General features: G+C 40.0%; 1 pseudogene; it reads right to left on the bottom strand.

The window, feature by feature from the left end:
• Positions 1-3,099: 3,099 nt before the first annotated feature.
• LOC130708247 (40S ribosomal protein S15a-like) lies at positions 3,100-11,257 on the bottom strand (annotated as a pseudogene).
• Positions 11,258-27,636: the final 16,379 nt, after the last annotated feature.

Below are 27,636 nucleotides of genomic sequence, written 5' to 3'. Positions count from 1 at the left end.
TAGAAGAACTGTGTAGTCAAGAAGGGTATTAACACTTTTTGAATGTTTACCAGGTACCAGAACTCTACACACATTAATACATTTAATCTTCACGACAACCCCACAAGGAAGGTGGGATTTCTTTCATTTTGCACACAAGGAATTTGGTGCTCTAAGACGTTGAGCAGCTTGACCAAGTTTGTAACTTGAAGAGAGAGGAACTGAACCCGAAACATCTCACTCCAAATTTCACACCTGCTCCACTCTGACCACACTTACGCTGCCCCCCCACCACCACACACACACATCACCAGAATGGGACAGCATCTTCTCCTGAGCGAATGCCCCACATTCCCCAAGCACATACGGCTTTGATCACTGAGGACATTCCAGAGCCTGATCCACGCCTGGGAAGGTAGTTCTGAAAAAGGTACTCCAAAAACACTTTGAGCAAAAAGACATTGTCAAACCAAGTACAATGCCTTCCAGAGGGGGCTCTTTGAGGAGTTCCACATTCATTTGGATGTGTAAGATCTCTGGTGGTGGGCTTCCCTGGTGGCGCAGTGGTTGAGAGTCTGCCTGCCAATGCAGGGGACACGGGTTCGAGCCCTGGTCTGGAAGGAACCCACATGCCGCGGAGCAACTAGGCCCGTGAGCCACAATTACTGAACCTGCACGTCTGGAGCCCGTGCTCCGCAACAAGAGAGGCCGCGATAGTGAAAGGCCCACGCACCGCGATGAAGAGTGGCCCCCACTTGCCGCAACTAGAGAAAGCCCTCGCACAGAGACGAAGACCCAACACAGCCATAAATAAATAAATAAATAAATAAATAAATAAATAAATAATTTTTAAAAAAAGATCTCTGGTGGTTTTTAAAGCATCAGTCACGTTACTTTACATTCACACCTCTGTGTTACCTTGGAATGGTAGCAAATTAAGCCGGAATCAGCTATTCACACTGAATGATTTTGTAAAGCTTGCCTCGTTCCCACAGCTCGGCTACTTTAAATGCAAGCTACTTGCCTAAGGAAGCAGATGTGGTGGAAACTGCATTGAAAGAAGGTGCCATAAATCAACTCCGAGATCCTGGACCCTTTCCTTCCAGAATTCCCTTTTCATTGATTCTCCTAGTTCTCAGTCAAGTTAAAAAAAAAAAAAAGATATTGCAGAGTATGGGCAAGAAAATGTTACTTCTGTCCAAAAAGAACCATTAATGACTGAAATGTGCCTTTTACATGGTAGAGTAAATTCTACCAGGAAAAAACAAACAAACAAACCAGCATGTCTTTGAGAACGAAAATCGACAGTTGAGAGAGAACTGACATTTGGCTAGTTTAAAAATAGATCCTCCAATAGAAAGAGCATCTGCTAAAAATACAAACCAGCACAGGCCCTGCTGCACTCTGAACAGGTTATTAGGCTACTCAAAAATGCCCTATTTTTAGGGCGGTGGAGCCAGGAAACACAGGCTGGCTTCAGTGGCTCAAATAAACACGTAAGACAAGGACACGCAGAGTAGTCTCCCAAGTACCTAGAAGTAAGGAGTTGTAATACCGAACAAAGTCTTCTGAGGCAAAACGATGATGTCGTAGCTTTTCTATGTTGCTGAGGTTAATGGAAAGGAGTGTGAGGTGATGATTGGATCCATTCTCATTTTGCTGGTGGATGCATGCATTGTTAGCATTGGAGGGACCGTCGAGACTGCCTAGTACTGGACATTCGATTTGATTGGCTGCCCGGGATCTGAACCCTCTGATTCCTCCCCTGGGGAACTCTCCATTTCAGGAGGGTTGATGGTCAACAGAGCCTGCCTCCCTCTCTAGGAAGCTGTTTTCCAGTCTGCCATAGTCGTCCCCCGCCTCCATCCCCACACCTGCCCCCGCACACCAAGCTCAGGACGTCAGATGCACCTGCTCAGGTTTTTGAGTCAGAAACTAATGACACAAAGGAAAGAAAGCAGAACATTCTTTCTGAGAGTAACAGCAAAGGCAGCAACATCCAGTTCCCAAGGGCAGCACAGACAGTGGTGCCAACAGGCGTGTCCCTTGCCCACTCCCGGCAGGGGCACAAGCTGTGTCGCTCAGCGTTCAATGGCCCGGTGGGTAGCTGTGCTGGCTTCGAGGGAGTCTGGCCCCTCACTGAGATGCTGGCCTCGGTTCTGCCCATTCAGTCTTCCCTGGTCTTACCAGTTCTCTCCGTCTGGTTCTTCAAGCTTGCTAGGAATCCTGTGAGCTGGCCAACAGCCCTTCAACCAGTTCATTTTCTGTTGAAATTGCCCAGGAGCAATATTTGTTCTTTGCAGCTAAGAGCCCTGACTGCTATAATAATCCAACTCTGTTATTTTACAGGTGAAATTAAGAATGAGAGGGAAAAACACATGGCTAGTTAGCATCAAATCCAGGCCTCAAAAGCAAGTCTCCTGGCAGAGTTTGGGCACTTGCTCCCACAAGGCGCAGCCTTACAGAGGCTCAGAGGGCACCTGTGGACATGCCCTCTGTCCCTGACAGGCCCTTTCCGTTCTTTCCTGCCCAGAGGTCACCACTGTCATGGCCCACCCACCTAATTGTCTACGTCTTTTCCGAGTCATTCCAAATGTCATAACCCACCTGCCCTCGGTCACTTTCCCCCTGAGCCCTTCCAGGTTACAAAGTCTCCTTTCTTCCAAAACATATTTACTGAGTACCTACTATTTGCCTGACACTATCCTAAGCACTAGGATTCCCATAGTGAGAAAGCAGAAATGGCCTCGGATATCACAAGTATTACGGTATAGAGGGAAAGACAGGTATGAATCAAATAATCAGGCAAGCATATAATTACAAACTTATTATAAGCATAAGCTGTTATGACTGCATATAACGGAGAGGTCTTATCTAGTCTAGAATTCAAGAAAAACTCCCTGAGAAGGTAGTGTTTGAAATGAGATTGAAAATCAATTAAGTTCATTTGGTGAAAAGAGGGGAGGGAGAATTCTAGGGAGAAGGATTAGCACTCCACAGGTCCTGAAACAGAAGTACAAAAGTGGGCAGCACAAAAGAAAGCCAGTGTGTCAGAGCAAGGGGTAGAGTGAAAAGAGCTGGGCTGAGATGTGGGAGGATGGAGCTGGGTCATTCAGGGCCTTAGGCCTTGTTAAGGATTTTGCTCGGGGCAGCAGGCAGCCGCTGAATGATTTTAAGCAGAGGAAAGACGCAGGTCATGCTGTATTTGGAAAAGATGGCTGTGGCTGCCCTGTGGAGAATGAATTGGAGAAGAGACGACAGTGAACATATGCAAACAAATTAGCAGTCCATTGCTATGGTTCAAGGGAGAAGTGATGGTAGCGTTGGAGAAGGAGCGATGTGATCAGACTGGAGAGAGATTCGAGAAAAATCTGCAGAACTTGGTGGCTGGGGAGACTGGCGAGAAGATATTAAGAATGATGCTGCATTTCTGGGTAGACAGTGGAGCTATTTGCCAGAATAGACACTGTAAAAAGGCCCGTTTTGACCCAGGACACCGTAAGTTTGGTTTTAAGTAAACTGAAGTTGTAATACCTTTTAGACATCTCAATGGAAATGTCAAAATATATGGATCTGAGACTCAGGAGAGAGGATTTGTCTAAGATATACTTTTTAGTGTTATTATTATATAGATGATCATTGAAGCCATGAGTGCAGATGAGTTCACTTGGGGAGAGAGTACAGAGGGATAAGAGAAAGAGGCTTAGGAAAAGAGCTTAAGGATTGCACCATCTGAAGATCACAGAGGGGAGGACGATCCAGCAAACAATACTAAGAAGGAGTAGCCAAAGGAGGAGAAAAACCACTGAGATTTCAAAAGCCCATATTCAAACAAGTATGCCTGAAATTCCTTGACCTGGCTACTGACCAGGATAGTATTTATTGACAAAACAACAGCACATAATTACTAGGGGCTTCCAGCTTTGCAATCAGACATTTTGTCATTCTGGTTCTGAATTAGAATCCCTAAACTTCCCAAAAATCAGGTCCCAGAGAAATGAAAAGGCAGAGCACAGAGGGTTTTTAGGGCAATGCAACCACCGTGTACAATAATGGTGGATACATGTCATTATACATTTGTCCAAATTCATAAAATGTACAACACCAAGGGTGAAGCTTAATGTAAACTATGGACTTTTGGTGATAATGATGTGTCAATGTAGGTTCATCAGTTATGACAAAGGTACCACTACAGTGCAAGATGTTGATAATGGGGGAGGCTGTGCGATGCAGCGGCAAAAGGGCATATGGGAAATCTCTTGTGTTCAGTACGACTGTGAACCTAAAACTGCTCTAAAAAATAAAGCCTATTTTTTAAAAAAGGAGAAAAACCAGGAGAATGTTTCACAAATGCCAAGTTAGCAACTGAAGCTGGTGTCCATGGCATCAAATGCTGCTGAGAGGTCAGGTAAGCTGAGGATTGAAAGGTTGCCAATTGGCTCAAGCAATGTGGAGGCCATCGTTAATCTTAAGGAGGATCATTTTGATGGCAGCTGGAGTGGAAGCCAGGATGAAGTGAGCTGGGACATGAGGAGTGACTAGGAGGTAAGAAAATGATGACGGCAAGAAAGAAAACAGTTCTTGTGCGAAGTCTTACTACACAGGGGAAGAGGAGGCATGGAGCGGTGGGGGAAGTGGACTCCAGGGGGAATTCTTTAGGATGTACAAGGCTTGAGCATCCTTAAATGCTGAGGAGAAGCATACATAGGAAGGAAGAAGTTGATCATGTTCTATAATATGGACTTGAAAATTGTTAGTGGGTAAAGTTAACATCACCCATCTCCCAGGAAATATTGATGTTTTTAGATGGGTGTTTGATGACTTAACCCAAATAATAGATGATGTGGGACTTCCTAGGTCATTACACTGCCCCAGGCAGAGTTCACTGCTCTGTCCTCTGTCTCCAACTCTTGACTGGTATCTTTTGCAGTACTCCCAATGTTGCAATGTGATTTATCACCCGTTTCTCCCATTCACTGCATTTCCTAAATTTGTATGTTGTACATTGTATGTTCTGTATTTTACTCGTCTTTATACCCCTGAGAAACAGGACTATGGCATTGCAGGATATCCTAGAATTGAAAGATATAGTAGCTCTGCCTGACCCATTGAACTCAATAAATACTTATTGAATGAATGAACAAGTAAACAACAACAAAAACAAGATAGAAAGAGGACCTCTGAAGGAGAACACTGGAGTTCAGAAGGGACTTTGCATGTTCCATCAAATCTCAGCCACTTGTAAGAACTCTAACTTCATCCATGTAGCTAGCCCTGGTGGCAAGATAAGCCCTGTCTTTACTCTAAACAGTATGACTTCTGACCAGCACACAGTGACAGCACTATGAGTCCATCAGGCTCTGCCAGGAGCAACCCAGGAGGAGGATGCCACAAGGCTTGACCTCAGGGATTGAAGACCTGGTGAGCTAAGTCAGCATTTCTTTGGCCAAGACAATTTCTCAGAGAACCCAGGCCTCTTAAATCAAACTTTGCCTAAATTCCAGGCAAAATGGAGCAACACTTTGGCATGAAGGGGCATAAATCATCCCAAACATAGGGTAGTTGCTTCAAATCTGGGCTGCCTGCTGCCTCTGGAGACCAGTCTAGAATGTGCTATCTTCTCTTTCTTCTTTCACTCCTCGAATAGTCCAGGTCTGGGCAACTGCATTGTTTTTTAATGAGAAAAACAAACGGTAAAGTTTCTTATCTCACCCTCTCTCCTGAATGGTCCTATCCAGAGGGAATCTGCTGCATCAAATTTTTCTTTCACCTGGAATTCAGGCACAATGTTATGAATTGGCACACTTCCCTCTTTTTGCCACCCCTGGGTACCCTCGCCTTCCTCCTGTGCCTGCTCTGTGTGCCAAGGAACTAGTTGCCATGGACCATAGCCCTTGGGCTCCCTTGCCCTCTGGGTTCCAGGTGGGTTCGTGGAGGTACGAATGGGAGGTACTAGAGAGAGGTAGAGAGCTAAAGGAATGTGAAGTCAATATATTTCTCCATCTTTCTGTGATCCGCACATGGTTCTGGAATGGTTGCCTCCCTCCACAGCCTCAGCCCCCGCTGGGGAGCCCCTCCCTCACGAGACCAGCTCCCACCGGCCCCAAGGGGTGGCAGAGACCACCACCCTGCGGCTAGCCCCGGGGTGCCTTAACCTGCCCTTACCTCTGTAAATAGTCCCTTTGTCCAATTCTCTCCTGAATTCCACCTGAGTGTACTTCTGCTTCCTGCCAGGACCCTGACTGACACACCTGGGGGACAAGGGATAAACAGTTGAAAAATCAAATGGCAATATGAATCAAGCCATAACAAACATGAGAAAAGTTTAAGCCCCTGTCAAGCAAGTAGTCCATCTTCCTTATTTACAGAAATGATTCCCCAAATCTGTCTCAAAAACTCTTTCTGAGTTACAGGGTGTCACTTGTGGTTTTCACTAATATGGGTAAAGTTCTGACTAAAAGACATTTTCAAATGTCAGTTGATTTAGATTTTTTTCTGCAACACTGAGCAACGTTGATTAACGTGGAGAGGTCTGTTCATTTTCAAAGGATTGGTTTTTATAAATAGGCATTAAGTAAAATTGTGAAGTAAGTAAAAATCTGTGTTTCCCCTCCCCTTCCCTCCTTTTGTGCTACTCTGGGGCTCTGGATCTCTTCTTCCACAGGAAAACAAGGAGAAAAACTAGTACCCCAAGCTGTTAGTGACCCATTACAACTCTTTAAAATCCTAAAATGAAGCCAAAACACGGTATATCTTGTTTTTACATACAGCACCTCTCACTCCTATTTCCCCAGTGTATAAACACACACACACACACACACACACAACACACACATACACACGGAAGCATTTGACAGAGCAGAGCATACACGCGGGCTTAAGCTTGCCCAGTAGTCACAGGACAAACTGGAAAAATAGAAATATATGTATTATATTTTTAAATTTATCTCTACACATGTATATCTGGAGAAATAATGGAGAAACTGTCAAGAGAAAGTTGGATGTGTGTCCAACACACATTGTGGCCATTTGGTGATGGTGGTGGTTCAGAATAGAGACATCATTTCATCTTTCTTAAAGGTTTTCTTTTTCAAGTTTGCTGTATTGTTTATCCCTCATACTTTTGAATATCCTGTATTCCTTTCCTCTGATTCTGCTCACACTCACCTTTTTTAAATCTCTTATTCGTAACTGTAGCCAGACTACTCCAGACAATATATCTATCTGGCTCCCCAAAACTTTCATTTTTCCATTGAAGGAAATACTGTGGTGATGGTTTGGAACTCATGAGTTATCTTTTTTTAAATTCCACTTCGAATTAATGTGGCACCTTATAGTAGCTGACAAGTAGGCATGTTAGGCGTGCTTTTATTATTTTTGAGACAAGAGAGTTATGGGAAAGACATAAACTCTATTAAGGTTGATGGATTGCTTAATACTGTACCTGTGTGGAGTACTGATGTGAGCTTAGTCATAGGAAAAGCAATCACTCACACTTCCCCCAAATAATGAAAATAGCACCAAAGTAAATGAGCTGATGGAATTGGATAAAAAGATGTAATGTACCATCACCCCAACTTCCTTTTGAACAGTTTCCGAATGCCTTAGCATGTGAGATTTTCTACGGGCTGCCTCCTACCTGTGTCTCTAACCTTCACCATATTCTCCATCTGGGCCCGGTATCCTTAAATCAGCAGGCCTCTGTGCCTTATTCCCAAACCCAATACGAGAGAGGACTCAGAGATTTGTCGCAGCCTTTATTTCTTCCCTCTTTCATTCACAAAATATTTAGCATGCATTTATGTTCCACGTGCTGGAGAAGGAGGGCTTAATCCAGCCCAGAGCTGGCTGAGACCCAATGGGTAAGGCTGCCCAATTCCATAACCAGTTAGCTTTGCCTAGGCTACGCTTCCAAATTAGCCCCTACTGGTAATACAGGTGATATTTTCACTTCTCTCTTTACCCTTTTATTATATTTCTTGAAGTTGTTCAGAACCTGAAGGGCAAGAGGAATGCTGCTTATTGTGTGTGTGTGTGTGTGTGTGTGTGTGGAGGGGGGAAGTCCCTTGGAGTTGAGGACCAGACACTGTCTAAACCGCTAGAGATAGGACAGCATGACCCCAGTTCTAATAGAGTTTACATTCCAAAGGAGGAAGACAGTTGATAAACAAAGATCAAAGGTAAATTCAGATAATGGTAGGTGCTAGGAAGGAATGAACTGTGTAATGTCACGGAGAGTAACAGAGTGGAGGGGGATGCTTTAGACTGGGGGCAAAGGGAAGGTTCTCTAAGGAGGTGACATTGAGGTGAGTCTGAATGATAAGACATGCAGATGAGATATGTGAGGAGCTTTCCAGGAAGGAAACAGCAAGTGAAACATCTTGGGCATGTGAAAGAACACAGAGTATGCAAAAGAAGATGTGCGTGGCTTTAGCTTTACTAATAAGATGGAGAGTGAGATGAGGTCAGACACATAGTTAGGGAGAAGATGACATAAGGGAAGGAACTTGAATTTTCTTTTAATTATGATTAGTAAGTCCCCTACTGATTTTAAGAGATCTGATATGATCTGATTTACATTTTTTAACTTTTTATTTTGAGATAATTATAGATTCACAGGACTTGCATAAAACTGTACAGACAGGTCTCCTGAAACTTCACCCCTCCTCACCCTATGTTAGTATCATATAATTATATACATACAATATATAGAGTACCTATATATAACATAGTACAATAATGACACCATGAAATTGACATTGCTGCCATCCACAGAGCTTATCCAGATTTCAACAGTTCTATAGTTGTACTTGTGTGTGTGTGTGTGTGTGTGTGTGTGTGTGTGTGTGCGCGTGTCTATAGTTCGAGGCAATTTTATAACAGGAGTAGTCTTACCACCATCACAATGAAGATGCAGAACTGTTCCATCATGTAACTCCTTTGTAGCCACTCTTCCCCCTCCCCCCAAAGCCCTAATCCCTGGCAGCCACTAATCTGTTTTCCATCTCTATATTTACAACAGTTCAAGAATATTATATAAATGGAAGCATACACTATGTAACCATTTGAAATTGGCTTTTTTGACTCAGCATAATTCCCCTGTGATCCATACACCTGGTTGTTTATGTCAATACTTTGTTTCTTTTTATTGCAGAGTAGTATTCCATGGTATGTATGTACCATAGTTTATCATCTATTGAAGGATATCTGGGTTGTTTCCAGTGTTTAGCTATTATGAATAATATGAACATTCGTGTGCAGGTTTTTACATGAACATAAGTTTTCATTTCTCTGGAATAAATGCCCTGTTTATCATCCATTGAAGGACATCTGGGTTGTTTCCAGTGTTTAGGTATTATGAATAATATGAACATTTTTGTACAGGTTTTTACATGAATATAAGTGGTCATTTCTCTGGAATAAATGCCCAGGAGTGAGACTGCTGCATTGTACTGTAAGTGATTTTTTGGTTTTAAAAGAAACTGCTGTTTTCTAGAGTGGCTGTACATTTTACATTCCCACCAGCAATGTATGATTAGTGATCCAGTTTTTCTGTATCCTCACCAGCATTTGGTGTTATCACTGGTTTTTATTTCCGCCATTCTGATAGACATATAGTGATATTTTATTTGTGGTTGTAATTTACATTTCCCTAATGGCTAATGATGTTGAACATCTTTTCATGTGCTTATTTGTCATCTGTACTTCAGTGAAATGTCTCTACATGTTTTCTGCCCATTTTCTAACTGGATCGTTTGTTTTTACTGTTGAATTTTGAGTGATCTTTGTATGTTCTAGATCGTAGCCCTTTACTAGATACGTGATTTGCAAATATTTTCTCCCAAGCTGTAGCTTATCTTTTCATCTTCTTAACAAAGTCTTCACAGAGTAAAAGTATTTAATTCTGATGAAGTCAAATTTAAAATATTCTCTTTTTTTTTTGGTTTTTTTTTTTTTTTTGATTGTGCTTTTGGTGTGAAGTCTAAGAAGTCTTTACTTCATCCTAAGTCCTGAAGATTTTCTGTGTTTTATCTAAAAGTTTGGTGGTTTTATGTTTACATTTAAATCTTGGACCTATTTTGAGTTAATTCTGTAAGGATTAGCTCAAGGTTCTTTTATTTTTATTTTATTTTTCAATTTATTTTTTTGCTTAAGGGTGTCCAATTGCCCTAGCACCATTTGTTGAAAAGGCTAGCCTTCTTCCATTGAATTGCGTTTGCAACTTTGTCAAAAATCACTTGGGCATATCTGTGTGTCTATTTCTGGGTTCTCTATTTTGTGCCATTGATCTATATGTTTTTCTATCAGTAGCACACTGTCTTCACTACTGTAGCTATATAGTAAACTTAACATCAAATAGAGTGATTCCTCTGATATTACTACTCTTCCTTTTCAAACTTGTTTTAGCTATTCTAGTTCTTTTAGCTTGACATGAATTTTTAAATAAGCTTCTCTAATATAAAAAAATGCTTGCTGGGACTTTGATAGGAATTTCATTAACCTTATAGATCAATTTGAGGGGAATTAAAATCTTTACTATGTTGAGTTTCAATAAATGAACACTAAATGAACAATAAATGAAATGGTATATCTCTCATTTGTTTAGATCTTTGATTTCTTTCATCTGCATTTTATAATTTTTAGCATACAGATCCTGTACATGTTTTGTCAGATTTATATCTAAGTATTTAATTTTCTGTGGAGCTATTGTAAATGGTATTGTGTTTTTAATTTCAGTTTAATTTCAGTTTCCACGTATTTTTTGTTTGTAGATTTTCCTGGTGTGTTCATCTTGTAAACTGCTACCTTGTTGAACTTATTTGTTCTAAGATTTTTCTTTTTTCCTCTGGGGCATTTTATTTGCATGTATGTATTACATCCCTGGAAAAAGAATCCAAGGATTTTCCCTCCTGTGTGTTTTCATCTTGCTTCTTCATGGTCCCTGATGCCAGCTGAGGTTGTCAGTACAGTGAAACCAAACTGATGGGACAGGAGCAGTTTATTGTGCTATTTTTTCTAGATTTTTGAGTTGCACATCAAATCTGAGGCTGATCATTCCACACTTATTTAGCCTGCCTATGAGGTTCACAACAATTTTCCCAGCCCTGTGATCATCGATGATTTCAAATTCGCCGGTGTAACCATGCTTCATCGTCACAGTTAGAAACCAATTGGTGACTTTGGAGCACGGCCTAATAAGAACCTGTCACTTGCCTCTCTTTTAGGCACTGTTGACGCTCTTGAGAGCATCAGTCAGGACATTCATTCACACCATTATGGCAGCATGGAAAGGTGGCCGAGAGAGCTAGGATTTTTTTGTTTTGTTTTGAGAAATTTTCTTTGTAGATTCCTTGGGGCTGTCTACATAGACAATCATATTGTCTGCAAATCAAGACAGTTTTATTTCTTCCTTTCAAATATATATGACATTTATTTCTTTTTCTTGCTTTATTGTGCTGGCTAGAATTTCTGGTAGTATGTTGAATGAGAGTGGTAAGAGTGAGCATACTTGCCTTTTTCCTAATCTTAGGGGAAAAGCATTTGGTTTTTCACCATTAAGTATAATGCTACCTGTAGAATTTTTTGTAGTTGCTCCTTATCAAGTTGAGAAGTCCCCCCTCTATTTCTACATTTGTTGTAGAGTTTTCATGATTGTGAATTGAACTTTGTCAAATGCTTTTTCTGCATCAATTGATATGATTGTGTGAATTTCCTTCAGCCTGTTAATATGGTGGATTACATTGACTGATTTTCAAATATTGAACCAGCCTTGCATCCCTGGAATAAACCCCACTTTGTTGTAGTATATAAATTTTTTGTACATTGCTGGATCCAATAAGCTAATGTTCTGCTGAATATTTTTTCATCTAAGTTCATGAGAGATATTGGTTGATTTACATTTTTAAAAGATTGCTCTGGTTTCTTTGTGGAGAATGGGTAGAAGAGAAAGAATGGCAGCTGGGAAACTAGTTAGATATTGTTCTTTTCTCTCAACCTTGAGTTCCCTCCTCAGCCCTAATCTTCATTTGTTTCTTAAATTACATTTTCCTCCTTTGGGTCCAAGTAACAACATAGTTCAAGTTCAATGAATGTAACACTGGTGACCCCAACCCACCAACTCCAGAGAGTTTGCTCCAACTCCAGCAAAAGGGAATAAACTTTCCACTCCAGCCATACAAGTCCTTGTATTGAATATGTCATGTACCTTATTTATGCCTTACCCTTTCTTCAGTATCCTACTAAAGTCCTAGAACCTCCGTAAAGCTTTCCCAACCATTCCAGTCATTGGAAGTGTTCCTTCCTCTCACCTCCTACAGCTCTTATTGTCCATGCTACCCATTTCATTTCATTCATTCACTTATGCATTCAACAAACATTAATTGAGTGTCTAGTATTTTGAAGGCACTGTGTAGATACCAGGACACAGCTGTAAACAAACGAGATGAAGTTGCCTTTCCTAATGGAACTTACAGTGTACAGGAGGACACAGCATTAAATATATGTATGTATATATATATATATATATAGAGAGAGAGAGAGAGAGAGAGAGAGAGAGATACACTCACAGAGAGTGATACAAATCAAGATAAGTGCTGTGAAGAAAAAGCATAGAACATTTAGAACAAAAGAATAGACTTCTTTCATTTTTTTTTCTGTGCATATTCCAGTTTAATCATAAGTTCCTTGAGAATAGAGACCATATTTAATGTTGCTTGGTTAAACGCAGAATCTAACCCATAGTAGGTATGCAGTGGGGGGTTATTAATGATGAAGTGGCAATGAAGGAGAACAGTATGGTTTGAGGATGACTCTTTAAGTACCAGGGGCTGAAGAAATTCCACTTTTCTTTGCATCCCTGCAAAAAAGTAAGCAATCTATAGAATGCCTTCCTATTGTGTTGGTTTAAAACACAGGGAACCATCTCTTTATGTGTTTTATCTCTGGCAGGGCTCTGAGAATTGTTTTATAATGCCTACCTACTTACCTCAAATGTCCATGCATATCCATCCTCTCTCCAAATTATTGTTTTCTAAGACTGTGCACAATGGTGTGCTAGTAAATGTCTAACTGACTACCTCAAAAAACAAAACCACCAGATTTGTAGCATTTGCTGATTTCTGTGGTGTAAATATTCCCACCATGGCCAATTTAAAACTACCAACAAGTTGTCACTAAACACAGAGATGAGAAGAAATGCACAGTAGCACATTTTTAGAAGGCCATACAGATATAGCAGACATAAATAACCTCAAGAGCATAGTTAATAGTGAAATGTAATACAATGTTAGGAAGTGGTGAGTCTTTTTGAGTATTTATGACCTTTTTCAAAATAATTTATTTAATTTTAAGTTAATGTAATTCCATTTTAATAATGACTGTGTTTATCAGCTGGCTCACAACATTCCTAAAAATTTAACAACTGGCTCTCGTGAGATGGTAAGAGCCAGCTCCAGCACCCCACTTCCTATGCAGCTTAATAGACCCATATATGTCCCAGATGGAATCCAACTATGCTAAATTGAGTCTTTAGTTAGACCAAGAGGAGAAAGCCAAGTTGAATCTTAGTAAGTGACTCTCAACTCTCTCCCCCAGCTCTGCAAAACAATTGAGGGTCATACTAAGAGCTTCAGTGTGGCAATATTTCAAGTTAGCTGACTCAAGACCCACTTCTGACCACCTCTCCCTTGTCTACCTCCACTACAAAGGCTGAAAAATCTAAGTACTCATTTTCTCAACTCCAGTGAGGCTGAGTTGCCAATGAGACATGAAAATGCTGGAGGGTAGAGAGTGGTCTGAAAATGCTTTTTGCTTTCCTAATGAAAGGACTAGATAGGTCTTTTACCCTTCCTTCCTGTCTCAGATATGAATATGATGTCTGGAGCTGCAGTAGCCATTTTGGAACCATGAAGCAATATGCATGAGGCAAAGGCCAAGAGAACTGAAGAGCTACCGGCTGTGGATTTATTGGGCTCCCAGACTAAAACCAAACCAGCAGATGCCATCAGACTTAATGTTATGTGAGGGGAAAAGCTCCTATTTCTTAAGTTCTTAGGAGTTTTCTGTTATTTACAGCCCAAACCATTCCTAGCCCATACAGATAGGAATTTCACCTGTTTTGGCTTCTACCACCCTAAAAGATGGAAATAGAATAAGACGAAAGGCAACTGATATGCCAAGCATGGTGCTGGGCGTTTTTCACACTTCATTCTCTTTAAGTTTCACAACAACACTATGAGAGATGACATTTATAAATGTGTGTAATTTATCATGGTTAGTCACACTTTAAAGGAAGTGTGTTTTAAAGGAAGATTTGACAGAGCTGTGGTTATATGGACCTTGAAAAATTAATTTCAGTGTAAATTTGCAAAGGTTTGAACATATATCCTTCTTCAGTAAATTAAAAGTACATCATACAAATATTTCCTTTGGATTAATTAGACACAAGCTGCCTACTGACAGACATAGCATAGCATCCCTAACTACCTTTTGCCAAGTGACTAAGGACATTTGATTTGGTTAATAAACAGTGGGGAACACTTTTCCTTTTACCAAAGCTGGCCTGGGTTTCAAGGAAATTTAGAAAAGATCTATCCCCCTGGTGGCATCTGTTAATGAGGAGGAGGAAGTGGTACTTTCTGTGGAGTGGGCTGGTCCTCTCTTAGGCAGGCCAGAGGAGTGTTTCCCAGGGATCTAGAACTCTCCCGGTGGGAGTCAGGAGGGAAACGGAGGTGAGCACTGCATTTCTAGGGCTCCATCGATCAGTCAACAAGGAGTTAGAAGTCCCTGTGCCTTTAAAATATATGGAAGGTAGAGGCTTCCTTGGCATGAGTCAGGAGCACTGAGAAATTGCAGAGGGTGCCAAGGGAGAAAAATGAGGGTGGAGTGACAGAAGCCACATCAGAAATTATATAAACAGCAAGGGGTGTATTCCATCTCAAGGAATGGAATTCCTGCTGCTCAGTCATTCTTCAGGCATTCAGAGGAGAGAGGTATTTACTGAGTGTCTCCTATGAGCTAGGTCCTGGGGATGGAGCAGTGAATTATTAAGCAGATGTAGGTTCTGCTCTCATGGAGTTTACAGTCTGGTGGAAAAAACAAACAGTTAAAACAAGTTATAATGAAGTGGGAGGACTGTTATAATAAGTGAATGCTATTATTTATATTCATCCTCTTCCCTTTAAGGTGTGATTATGTGGTGACATGGAATGAAGAAAGAGCACTGGACAAGAGCACCTGGTGAACCCCGTTTTGTTCGGTTATAGAACTTCATCAGTTGTGTGTCCTTGAGTAAATCCCTTTACCCTCTCCATCTTTCTTTTTCTTTAAAATGAGGTCAAATGAGATGGTTATGATTCTATTATTTATACTAAAAATAGCAGCAGTAACTTCTAACAATCATTCCCACCCTGCTTGTGATTGCCTCATTTAACAAGTACCATTTATTTGTTTATCGATGTGCCCCAAAGTTCGTTCCAAGGAACACGCTGTTTCCTGTGCCTTTCCTCTCTCCACATGGCTCTGACTTGGGCTTCCTGGGCCCTCCTTGCTAATACTGAAGGACCAACACCTGAGGTTGGTCATACCAACATTCTAGAGCAAGCCTCTATCCTTTGAACTGGTTCTTCTAGATAAGTACATTTCAAAGCAGTAATTCTTAACTCAAAGTCTCAAGTACCTTGGAAAACAAAGGATGAGCTTACAGGAGTCCATGAACACCTTTAAAATGTATGCAAAAAATGCAGGCAACATTGTGTGTGCGTGTGTGTATGGGTGTGAGTATTTTGGGGGGAAATGTTCACAGGGTTCATGAGATCTTCAAAGGTGCCCATAATCCCAAAAGAATTTGGAGCACTGGCTCTGGAGATATGATCAAGACATGATCTCACCAACCTCTGAACGCCCATTGTTCTTGTAACTTTCACCACTAATTCTACAGGGTTGTGCATCTTTTCTATCAGACTATTCCTTTCTTAAGAGTGAAGATTATATCTTATTGAAACAACGAAGTGTACAGGGAAAAAAATACATATATGGAGAGAGAGAGAGTTTGGAGTCAGACAGACCTGGGTTCAAATCCCAGTTCCGCCACTTATTGGCTATGTGACCTGAGACAGGTTACTTAACCTTCAGACTGACTATGTTTTTGTCTGAGTTCCTTTCGGGTCTTCTGGAAATGTATCTTCCTTGTCTATAGGAGAGGGCAGGAGATTCAGTCTAAACTAATCACAGTACCTATTTTCCTAGCCATAGAGGTGGACAGCAGAGGGGCACAGGACCCTCACCAGCCAAATAGAGTCCCTCTCCAGGATCTTGCTAAGTGGTACTGGCAGGGGAAAAATCCTTTCCTCTCTGGCTGCAGAGAAGTTGGAGCATGAACCTAAGCTGTGTACAGCCATGTCGCCATTCTTATGAGGACATCTGTCAGTAAAATGAATGAATAGACTTGGCAAACAGCAAGAAGCAGAGGTAGGAGAGAAAGAATCTTGTGAGTTTCAATATTCCAAGCTTCTCAGTTACATGAACCAATAAACCCCACTTTGCATTTAAGCAAGTTTGAGTTCAATCTGTCACATGCAACCAGAATCTTGAGCCCATCTGTAAGTAGGGGTAATAATACCTGTTCCTAAGGTGTTATGAAGATAAAATAACATGTAGCTAAGAACTAAGCAATAAGCTTTCACCCTGCTTGTGACTGCTCCATTTCAACAGGTACCATTTATTTATTCTTCAGTGTGTTCAAAGGAGCACCAGTTACACAGGCTATTTCTAGGTTTTCTGAGTTAAAAAAAATAATGAAATAAGTTGAGAAATGCTTGATGAAACAAAATTCTTTCCTCCCATGAGACTTTCCAGGGTCTTCGAATTTGCCTTATGAATTCCCAACTGGGCAAAGTAATATGACCACAGGACCCTGTGTCAAGGAGCATCTGTGAAGACATTTTGGGAACTGCTATCTGTGTGGCTAATTCACTAGGTTGCTGTAGCAAACACAGCTTCAGTGAGAGAGTGACTGTCGTCATCGGTTCCTTTTCTACCTGAGCAAAAGTCCACGAGGTTTTCACCTCAATTCTGACAATTATTAGCTGTGGGACTTGGAAAAGTCACTTCAGTTCTCTGAGTCTCAGCTTCTTCATCTGTAAGGTGATGATGTTAGACTCCATGACCTTTTAGAACCCATCTAACTGTATAATTCTCTGCTTGTGGGATTATAAAAGGTTCTGGGAGATCGGACGTAGAGAGTCTGGACACTCTGGGCCTGTGAAGGCCAGGAAAGGCCTAGGCTGTTGCGTGGAGAATGGGACGGAAGCTGGTGCACTGCAATCACGGTTCACGGCAGTCACTGGAACCACTTCCACTTTTTGGAGATTTTCTTCCAACATTCTAGCATAACAATCTCTGGATTATCTCAACTTTTAAAAAATTGAGGTCTCTAGCGGCACTAGATTCTTCTATCTTTAAGATTTGGATGGAACAAAAGTAGAGACTCATAAAATAAAAGGTTAATATAACAATGTTTGCCCTGTGGATCCTCAAAGGCCAAGAAAACCTAACAGAAAGAAGTGATAGAGAGTGAAGATCATACAACTTAGAACTCTGGACTCCTGAACAACAACTTTATATTCTTCACTTACTTATTCAAATTTAACCAAGACAGCTGTCAACCGAACTCTCTTCTCTTCTGCTCTCCTCAATCTAACCAACAGGAAACCTTAGGGGTGCTTAGTAAGTGTAAATGAAATGACAGTGGAGGAAACCTTTTGAAAACTGCAAATGCTCCACAAATATATTATTTTTATTATTATTCATAACATTTAAAGTATGATTTTGGCTTTACCACAGACATGACTTCAGGCAAGTAATTCATCAGCTCCACCCTTCACATAAAAGGGATATGGTAATAGATGGGAAAGATTAGCTAGAAATGATGGTGGACGCCTTTGAAAACGGAGGGTCATTGCAATACTTCCTAATTAATAGTAACCATACAATGTGAAGTTATAAATAGATCTGCATCGGAGCAGAACCCAGAGGCTCTGCTACTTTTTCACTTGTTGCCATTTTGATTTAGTCCATTAGTTCCACTAGCCTATAATTAGCATAACACCCTGGAAAATTAATCCAGACTGGTGAGTCAACATCAGGGAAATGAAACAGACTTCTAAATCATGTTGAAATTGAGCTGAAGCCTGACAGCCAGGTCCTCCTGGTTTCAGAGGAAATAAAAGCCTCAAGTCTTGGGTTTTCAACTACAGATATGGGAGTCCATTTTTCTCTTTTCAACAACTGAGTTTCAACATTACTAACAAGGTAAACATATTCTTTATTCAAATTTTTAATCAGTCAGAGAATTGCAAGCTGTTACATTATAACTGCATATTCTTCAGAAAATATAATTAAGATAAACTGCCCAATTTCTATCTCCTGGCAAAGATTCTGGGGTCGGCCTGAACAGGAGGGTTCTGAAGGTCTGAGCTGGCAGAGGAAGTCTTTTACTGGAAACTGTGAGATTGCTGAAATCTGAACCCATGGACAGAGGGATCCAACATGCAGGAAGGGGAGTCGAATAATACTATAGTCGAGAGGCCACAGGCAGATTAGCCACAATATGGAAGGCTGGAGTACAGAACCGGCTACCCAGGAGCAGGAAGATGAAAATGAGGAGCAGTGGAATAAAAATGGGAGTGTGTGTTTGGGACACTTCTGCCTGAACAAGCTTTGCTTTCTTGAGCTGCCATGTGGTGTCATGTGTAGGTGAGTATGATGAGCTAAAGGCCAGGAACTAGGTCATCAGAGAAATAAATGCGTCCTTTCATCTTTCTCTTTTTGTAAAATCTTTTCACTTTCCAAATTAAATAGCTCCATTCTCCTTTCCGTGTAAATGCCTATCAGCTTTAACTGTTTTATTTCCAGTTATATGCATGTGATATGATTGGGAAAGTCTGCAGTCTTTCCTAATTAAATGTCAATTCATCTAAAGCCTAAGTTATCATCTTCCCTTCTGGTTGAATCCTGACTTCAGATCATCCAGTCTTAAAATCTAGGAGTCTTTCCTTTTCCTTGATTATCAAATCCAATTGCCAAATCCTTCTGCATACTTCTTTTCAGTCTCACCCCACAGCTGTTTATTTGATCTTTTATGTTCAATACACTAATGCCAGTTTAACCTTCTTAAAGTACATCTTCAATCATGTCATTCCCAGACTCAAAACATTTAATGGCTGCTCACTGCCTAACAAATTCAGGAAAACTCCTCAGTTTGGCAGTCAAAACCTTGGCCTTATCTCCCATCTCCCATTCACTCCACAATCTGATGGCATGCATTTCCTTAGGTTGTGGACTGCTGGATTCTTAGCTCATCTACGACAAGTGAAAAGCCTCCCAAAGTGGAGGTAGGGGAATCAGTTTGCATGTGCAGGGGATAGATCTGCCCATTAGTCATGGGGGCTCAGGAAAACCCATAGCTGCTGCTGGAAAAATAACCAAAAGCTAAGTTGGACTGCCATCAGGTCAGTTGTATCATCTTTTTTTTTTTTTAATTTTTATTTATTTATTTATTTATGGCTGTGTTGGGTCTTCGTTTCTGTGCGAGGGCTTTCTCTAGTTGCGTCAAGTGAGGGCCACTCTTCATCGCGGTGTGCGGGCCTCTCACTATCGCGGCCTCTCTTGTTGCGGAGCACAGGCTCCAAACGCGCAGGCTCAGTAACTGTGGCACACGGGCCTAGTCGCTCCGCGGCATGTGGGATCTTCTCAGACCAGGGCTCGAACCCGTGTCCCCTGCATTGGCAGGCAGATTCTCAACCACTGCGCCACCAGGGAAGCCCTGTATCATCTTAAGTGACAAAAGACACCACATTAACTTCCATTTATTTATTTATTTAAATTAATTAATTTATTTTATTTATTTATTTTTGGCTGCGTTGGGTCTTCGTTGCTGCGCGCGGTCTTTCTCTAGTTGCAGCGAGCGGGGGCTACTCTTTGTTGTGGTGCGCAGGCTTCTCACTGCAGTGGCTTCTCTTGTTGTGGAGCAAGGGCTCTAGGGCGCACGGGCTTCAGTAGTTGTGGCGCACGGGCTTAGTTGCTCTGCAGCATGTGGGATCTTCCCGGACCAGAGCTCAAACCCGTGATCCCTGCATTGGCAGGCGGATTCCTAACCACTGCGCCACCAGGGAAGCCCCCACAGTAACTTTTAAATGACTCCCCATTTGGCAATATGCTTTCTTTACTAAAGGGTGGGAGGAGGCTTGAACTTAAAATTACCTTTTCCTCTTCCTTCTTCTAGATTTCTCCGTTTTTTCATACTGATTTTTTTTTTTTTGCAGTAAATAATCAGACTCTAGATTCCTCTAAAAGTAATTGCTCTCTTTCCCCAACATTATCACTGTGTTTTTAAGCAAAATATTAGCAAACTAAATCCAGTAACATATATAAAGTAGTATCACCATGATAAAGTGGGCTCTATCCCAGAATGCAAGATTGGTTTAACATCTGAAAATCAATTAAAGCAATGCACCAGATTAATAGAATAAAAAACAAAACCACATAATTATGTCAATATGCAAAGAAAAAGCATTTGACAAAATCCAACACCCTTTCATGATAAAACACTCAACAAACTAGGAATAGAAGGAAACTATCTCAACATAAATAAAAGCTATATATGAAAAAGCCAGAGTGAACATCATACTTAATGGTGAAAGACTGCATGCTTTCCTCCTAAGATCAGGAAAAAGACAAGGATGGCTACCATTGCCACCTCTATTCAACACCAACCATTCTGAAGGTTCTAGCCAGGGCAATTAGGCAAGGAAAATTATAAAAAGACATCCAGATTGGAAAGAAAGAAACAAAACTCTCTCTATTCACAGAAAACATGATCTTGTGTATAGAAAATCCTAAGACATACACTAGGAAACTATTAGAATTAGTAAACAAGTTCAGCAAGATTGTATGTTACAAGAGCAATACGTAAAATTCAATTGTATTTCTATACATTCGCATTCAAATAATCCAAGTATGAAATTAATAAAACAACCCCATTTACAGTAGCATCAAAAAGAGTAAAATATTTAGGTATAAATCTAGCAAAAGGAGTACAAGACTTGTACTCTGAAAAATAGAAAACAGTGCTGAAAGAATTAAAGAAGATCTAAATAAATGGAAAGACATCCCATGTTCACGGATTGAAAGACTTAATGTTGTTAAGATGGTAATACTCCCCAAATTTGTCTACAGATTCAGTGCACTCCCTATCAGGATTCCAGCTGACTTTCTTGTAGAAATTGACAACCTGATTCTAAAATTAATATATGATTGCAGGGAACCCAGAATGGCCAAAACAATCTTGAAAAAGAACCAAGTGGAAGAATTCACACTTGATTTTAAAACTTACTAAAAAGGAATAGTAATCAAGAGAGTGTGGTATAGGCATAACAATAGACATATATCTCAATGGAACAGAAATGAGGTTCCAGAAATAAACCCATGTGTCTATGTTTAATTGATGTTTGACAGGGATGCAAGACCATTCAATGGGGAAAGAATAGTCTTTTCAACAAAGAGAAGCCAAACGCAAAAGAATGAAATTGGTCCTTTACCTCACACCATATACAAAGATTAACTCAAAATATAAGAGCTAAACATATAAAATTCTTAGAAGAAAATATCGATGAAAAACGTCATGACATTGGATTTGGCAATGATTTCTTGGATATGAGACCAAAATCACAGCAACAAAAGAAAAAAAAAAGATAAATTGGACTTCATCAAAATTTAAAACTTTTGTGCTTCAAAGGACGCTGCCAAAAAAAATGAAAAGACACACACAGAATGGGAGAAAATATCTGCAAATCATACATCTGGTAAAGGATTTGGATCTAGAATATAAAAGAACACTTGCAACTTAATAATAAAAAGACAATCCAATTCGAAAAGGAGCAAAGGACTTGAATAGACCTTTCTCCAAAGAAGATATACAAATGACCAATACACCCATGAATAGATGCTCAATATCATTGGTCATCAGGGAAATGCAAACCAAAACCATGAGATACCACTTCACGCCCACTAGGGTGGCTATAATCAAAAAGTCAGCTTATGACAATTAGTAGAGAAAATGTAGAGAAATCGGACCCTCATACACTGCTGGTGAGAATGTAAATTGGTTAGGCTATTTTGGAAACAATTTGGCAATTCCTCAAAAAATTAAACAGAGTTAACATTTGACTGAGCAATTCTGCTCTTAGGTATACACCCAAGAGAAAGGAAAACATATGACCACACAAAAACTTTTACATAAGTGGTTATAGAAGCATTATTCATAATACCCTAACATTCAAATGTCCATCAGGAAGGGATAAACAAAATGTGGTATATCCATATAATACTACTCAGCCATAAAATGGAATGAAGTACTGATATATGCTATATAACATGGATAAAGCTTGAAAACAGTATACTAAGTAAAAGAAGCCAGACAAAAAGGCCACATATTGTAAGATTCCACTTACATGAATTTTCTAGAATAGGCAAATCTATAGAGACATAAAGTAGATTTGTGTTTGTTCAGCACTGGGGAGGATAAGGAAATAGAATAAGGATGGCTAAAGGAAACATCCATCTAAGTTTCTTTCTTAGGTGATGAAAATGTTCGAAAATTGACTGTGGTGATAGTTGTACATACCCATGAATATACTAAAAAAACATTGAATTGTACACTTTTAATGAGTAAACTGTATAGTAAGTGGATTACATCTTAATAAAGCTGTTACCAAAAGAAAAAAAAAATCAATGCCCAAGTAGAGTATTCAAGGTATGGCCATTGGTGCCAATTTTCTGGTGGCTGTTTTTACTAATTTTTAAACATATATAATGGGTATGAATTTGCATCCATCAATATCTGGTAAATTAAATACCATTTTTCTTTAGTTTTTCTGAAACAATTTAAAACTTACCTAAAACTCCATTTGCCAAAGCATTGAAATGTTGAATTACAGTCACAATTAGGACTCCCTCCCCTACTGCAGGGGTGGGGGGGTGGATTTATACAAGTTGCAGGGGTCTTCTGTAGTCTGAAGCATCAAGAAGTGCCCTCTGGTCTCTCTATACTAGTTAACACTGAAAGAATCACAGTATAGCCTGTACAAGCTAAGGTCCTCCAAGGGAAGGTGGTTCTGCTACTTCCCTGCCCTGCTGGAGAGTGGGGAATTTTGTGGAGGCTGGAGATGCTGGAAGCCCAGGCAGTCATTTCTCTTTGAGCTCTTTCTACTTCTTGGGGCACTGTGAGGCAACAGGGCAAGGCTCTTCCTCCTCATGGAATATACAAAATACTAACCTCTTCCTAGTCTTGGAAAACCTCCTTCTCTGTCAGGGTCTGCTCCTTTTACTCCCTACCTTGAAGTACTTTTATCCATCTTCTTTCATTCTATGGGATTTCTGCTCCCATCAATGACAGATCTGCTTTTTTAAGACCATCCCTCTTACTGAGAACAACCAGACAAGTCGGGCAGAATAGAAAAAATATCTATTTAAAGGCACTGGAAAGTTTCCAAGTGAGAACTTGAAGGGCCAAATCCCAAAGAGAAAGGAAGTCCAGAGAGGTGAACATGATGAGTGAGCCCATCATTTGGCACTGCTTTTCCCTTTCATGCGTTTGCTGATTCTTAATCATCAATCAAGAAGCTGAGAAGCTGAGGAGAGCTTTGGGCAGTCTTACAGAACTGAGATGACAAAAATTGGAGATCAAGGGCCACTAAAGAGGAAGGGCTTGGATAAACACCCCAGGCTTTCATTTAGTATGGTAATCTGTTACACTGGTGGCCCCTGCAATGAAACACACCTTCCAATATTTATGCCTTGGGGTGGGTCTCTTCACATTGGCTCTGGGCTTGGTCACGTGATTTGTCTTCATCAATAGTACATCAGTAAAAGTGACACAAACATAGATTTGATAAGCACTTGCTCACTATGGTTTGCATTTTTGAAATTCTCCCTCTTAGAACCCAGCATAAGGAAGTCCAGGTTATCCCAATGGAGAAATAGGTCATGTGGAGAAGCCCTGAAGGATGGGACATTATATGGAGAGAGGGGTCATGTGGAAGAGCAAAAAAATGCCCCAGCCAAGCTCTCAGGTGAATGGAACTTTATGAGTGATCCCAGCCAACACCAAATGGAGCAGAAGAACAATCCAGTCAACTCAGAGAATTATGAGAAATGATTAGTCATTGATGTTTAAAGCCACAAGTGTGTGGTGTTTTGAGATACAACAATATATAACCAAAACAGTTGGGAATCCTAAAGTATGCTAGGAGTAAAGGTGGTCCAAAAGTAAACCAGCCCCCACAAAGATTGATGTCTAGCTTCCAAAAATACTTAATCCTTTATTAGATTACTTTGTTTATCATTCCTACTCCCAGTTACCTGCCAGAAGATAAAGTAAATCCACTTGTAAGGAAGATAACATCATCTAGAACCTATGGTCATCTATATAGTTTTTAAACAATATATAATCTTTAAAATTTAATGCCCAGAAAAAATTTTTTAATTATGCTTACAAAAACATAAGAATTGATTGGTAATCAAGAGAAAAATCAGACAATAGAAATGGACCCACAGAAGCGCAGATATGGAAGCTATCAGACACTGACTATAAAACAGCTGTAATTAATATGTTAAAGAAATTAAGATAAAGAATTTCAGAAAAATGTGAAAGGCATAAGAATTCAAGTGAATTATAGAATTTAAATATACAATAACTGAAATTAAGAACTCAATAGATAGACTTAGCAGATAAGATGTAGCTGAAGAGAGAATGTGTGAACCAGAGGAAAGGACAGAAAAAAAAATCTAGACTGAAGCACGGAGACAAAAGAATAAAAAATATAGGAACAAGCATAGGAGACAGAAATGGTTCAGTGAAAAGAGCCTCACATTCATTTAATTGAAGTCGGAGGAGAAAATGAAACAGAAGTAATATAAAGAAGCAATAGCCAAGAATTTTCCAAGCTATGAAAGATCTCAAGCCACATATTCAAGAATCTCTGCAAACTCCATTGAAAACAAGTACAAAGAAAACCATCCATAGACACATCACAGTTAAACTGCCAGAAACCAAGAACAAAAAGACAAATATTGTAGATTGGATAAGAAAACAACTCAACTCTTTCATTTCAAAGGTTACCTAGGAAGGCTAACTGATCTTGTCTCCTAAATGGATTCTCTACTTTCACTCTTCCTCTCTTCTATACCATTCTCTACACTGCAGTTAGGTTGATCTTTTAAAAATTTAAATAACATCCATCACCTCTCTCCTCTATACAAATGATTCAGTGGTTTCCGATTCCTTCAGAATAAAGTTCAAACCCCTTATCAGAGTTTAAAAGGCCCTCTCAGATCTGGTGTCTGTCTAGGTTTCTAGATTCCTTTCTCATTGCTACCTCTCTAGAACTCTGCACTCCAGAAACACTCCACTGACTTTTAATTCCCCTAAACTGCTTCCTTCTTACCCACTCCATAGCCTTTGCACATGCTGTTCCTATTCTTTGGAACTCTCTCCCCTCATCTTACATTACTTTTTCTGGTTTTCCTACTTTCTATCATATTATTGTTTAACATTTACTTTGGAAAACTTTCCAGATTTCCTAGATTTGGTAATTTATGCCCATAGGAGGCAAGAAATTTGCTCCTTACTTCCTGAAATTCCCCTATCAAAGCACCTATCACACTTTATGATTACTGCTTATTTTTCTGTCTCCCTTTAAAGCCTTTAAAGTTCTAAAGGGGCAGAAACTATGCATGTTTTGCTCACAGTTGTCTCCCTAGTCCTCAGCCTGCCTCAAAATAGACACTCAATAGATGTTTTTAAAATTACTTATTAATTATTATTAGAAACCCCTCATATCTTATCTTCAAGACAGTCCATTAACTAATCTCCAAAATTTACAAGCAGCTCATGCAGCACAATATCAAAAACATGAACAACCCAATCCAAAAATGGACAGAAGATCTAAATAGACATTTCTCCAAAGAAGATATACAGATTGCCAACAAACACATGAAAGGATGCTCAACATCACTAATCATCAGAGAAATGCAAATCAAAACTACAATGAGGTACCACCTCACACCAGTCAGAATGGCCATCATCAGAAAATCTACAAACGATAAATGCTGGAGAGGGTGTGGAGAAAAGGGAACCCTTTTGCACTATTGGTGGGAATGTAAATTGATACAGCCACTATGGAGAACAGTATGGAGGTTCCTTAAAAAACTAAAAATAGCACTACCATATGACCCAGCAATCCCACTACTGGGCATATAACCTGAGAAAACCATAATTCAAAAAGAGTCATGTACTACAATGTTCATTGCAGCACTATTTACAATAGCCAGGTCATGGAAGCAACCTAAGTGTCCATCGACAGATGAATGGATAGAGAAGATGTGGCACATACATACAACGGACTATTACTCAGCCATAAAAAGAAACGAAATGGAGTTATTTGTAGTGAGGTGGATGGACCTAGAGTCTGTCTGTCATACAGAGTGAAGTAAGTCAGAAAGAGAAAAACAAATACCGTATGCTAACACATATATATGGAATCTAAAAAAAAAGAAAAAAATGGTTATGAAGAACCTAGGGGCAGGAGAGGAATAAAGATGCAGATGTAGAGAATGGACATGGGGAGGGGGAGGGGTAAGCTGGGATGAAGTGAGAGAGTGGCATGGACTTATATATACAGCCAAATGTAAAATAGGTAGCTAGTGGGAAGCAGCTGCAGAGCACAGCGAGGTCAGCTCAGTGCTTTGTGACCACTTAGAGGAGTGGGATAGGGAGGGTGAAAGAGAGACGCAAGAGGGAGGAGCTATGGGGATATATGTATATGTATAGCTGATTCACTTTGTTATAAAGCAGAAACTAACACACCATTGTAAAGCAATTATACTCTGATAAAGATGTTAAAAAAATAAAAACTTAATAGATAAAAAAAAAAGACAGTCCATTATACCTCTCTTCAAGACCAAGCTATTTCCTTTTCTTCTAAAAGCTTCTAAATAGGATAAACGTGAATTAAATATTTATTTTGGGGGGGTCCTTTAACATTTTCAAGATTCTACTGCAATAAAAATAAAAATGTAAGTGAAGGTATGAATATTCATACCACAGTCCCCTCTCCTGCTATCCCAATTCAACAGAGTTTAAAGTGCTCACTTGCTTTCTTACATGCAAAAAAGTGTGATTATACTACTCACATCCTCAAATGACACTTTGGCTTTTCAGTCACTCCAGGATCTGTTTCAAAAATGGCCTTCCTTTTTTTTTGTAGCCTTCTGTGGCTCCTTTCCAGTTTTTATCACAGACTTTGTTTTTCTCTGCTTCCTCTTCTCAGCTCAGCACAGTTTCCTCTGTCACGTTCTATAAACCTGCCACTGTTGATGAGTCTTTTTATGTGCCAGCTGAATCGGTCGGCCCCGTCTCATTACCTCTTGAGTTCTATTTTGAATTTCAGTGGCAAACAATTTTTTCTTTACCTGCTACTTTCTCTTCCCTTATAACTGATTTCTTAATTTGGTCACTGAATTAACTCTTTAAACACAGTGCAAAATTGAATGTCATCACTTTGCCATCATCAAATTTTGTCTACTTTGTTTAGAGTTGCA

Source organism: Balaenoptera acutorostrata, chromosome 1, assembly GCF_949987535.1.
Source record: "Balaenoptera acutorostrata chromosome 1, mBalAcu1.1, whole genome shotgun sequence".
Classification (NCBI taxonomy): domain Eukaryota; kingdom Metazoa; phylum Chordata; class Mammalia; order Artiodactyla; family Balaenopteridae; genus Balaenoptera; species Balaenoptera acutorostrata.
The sequence above is the reverse complement of the archived record's forward strand: the minus strand, read 5'-3'. Positions and strand labels throughout refer to the sequence as shown.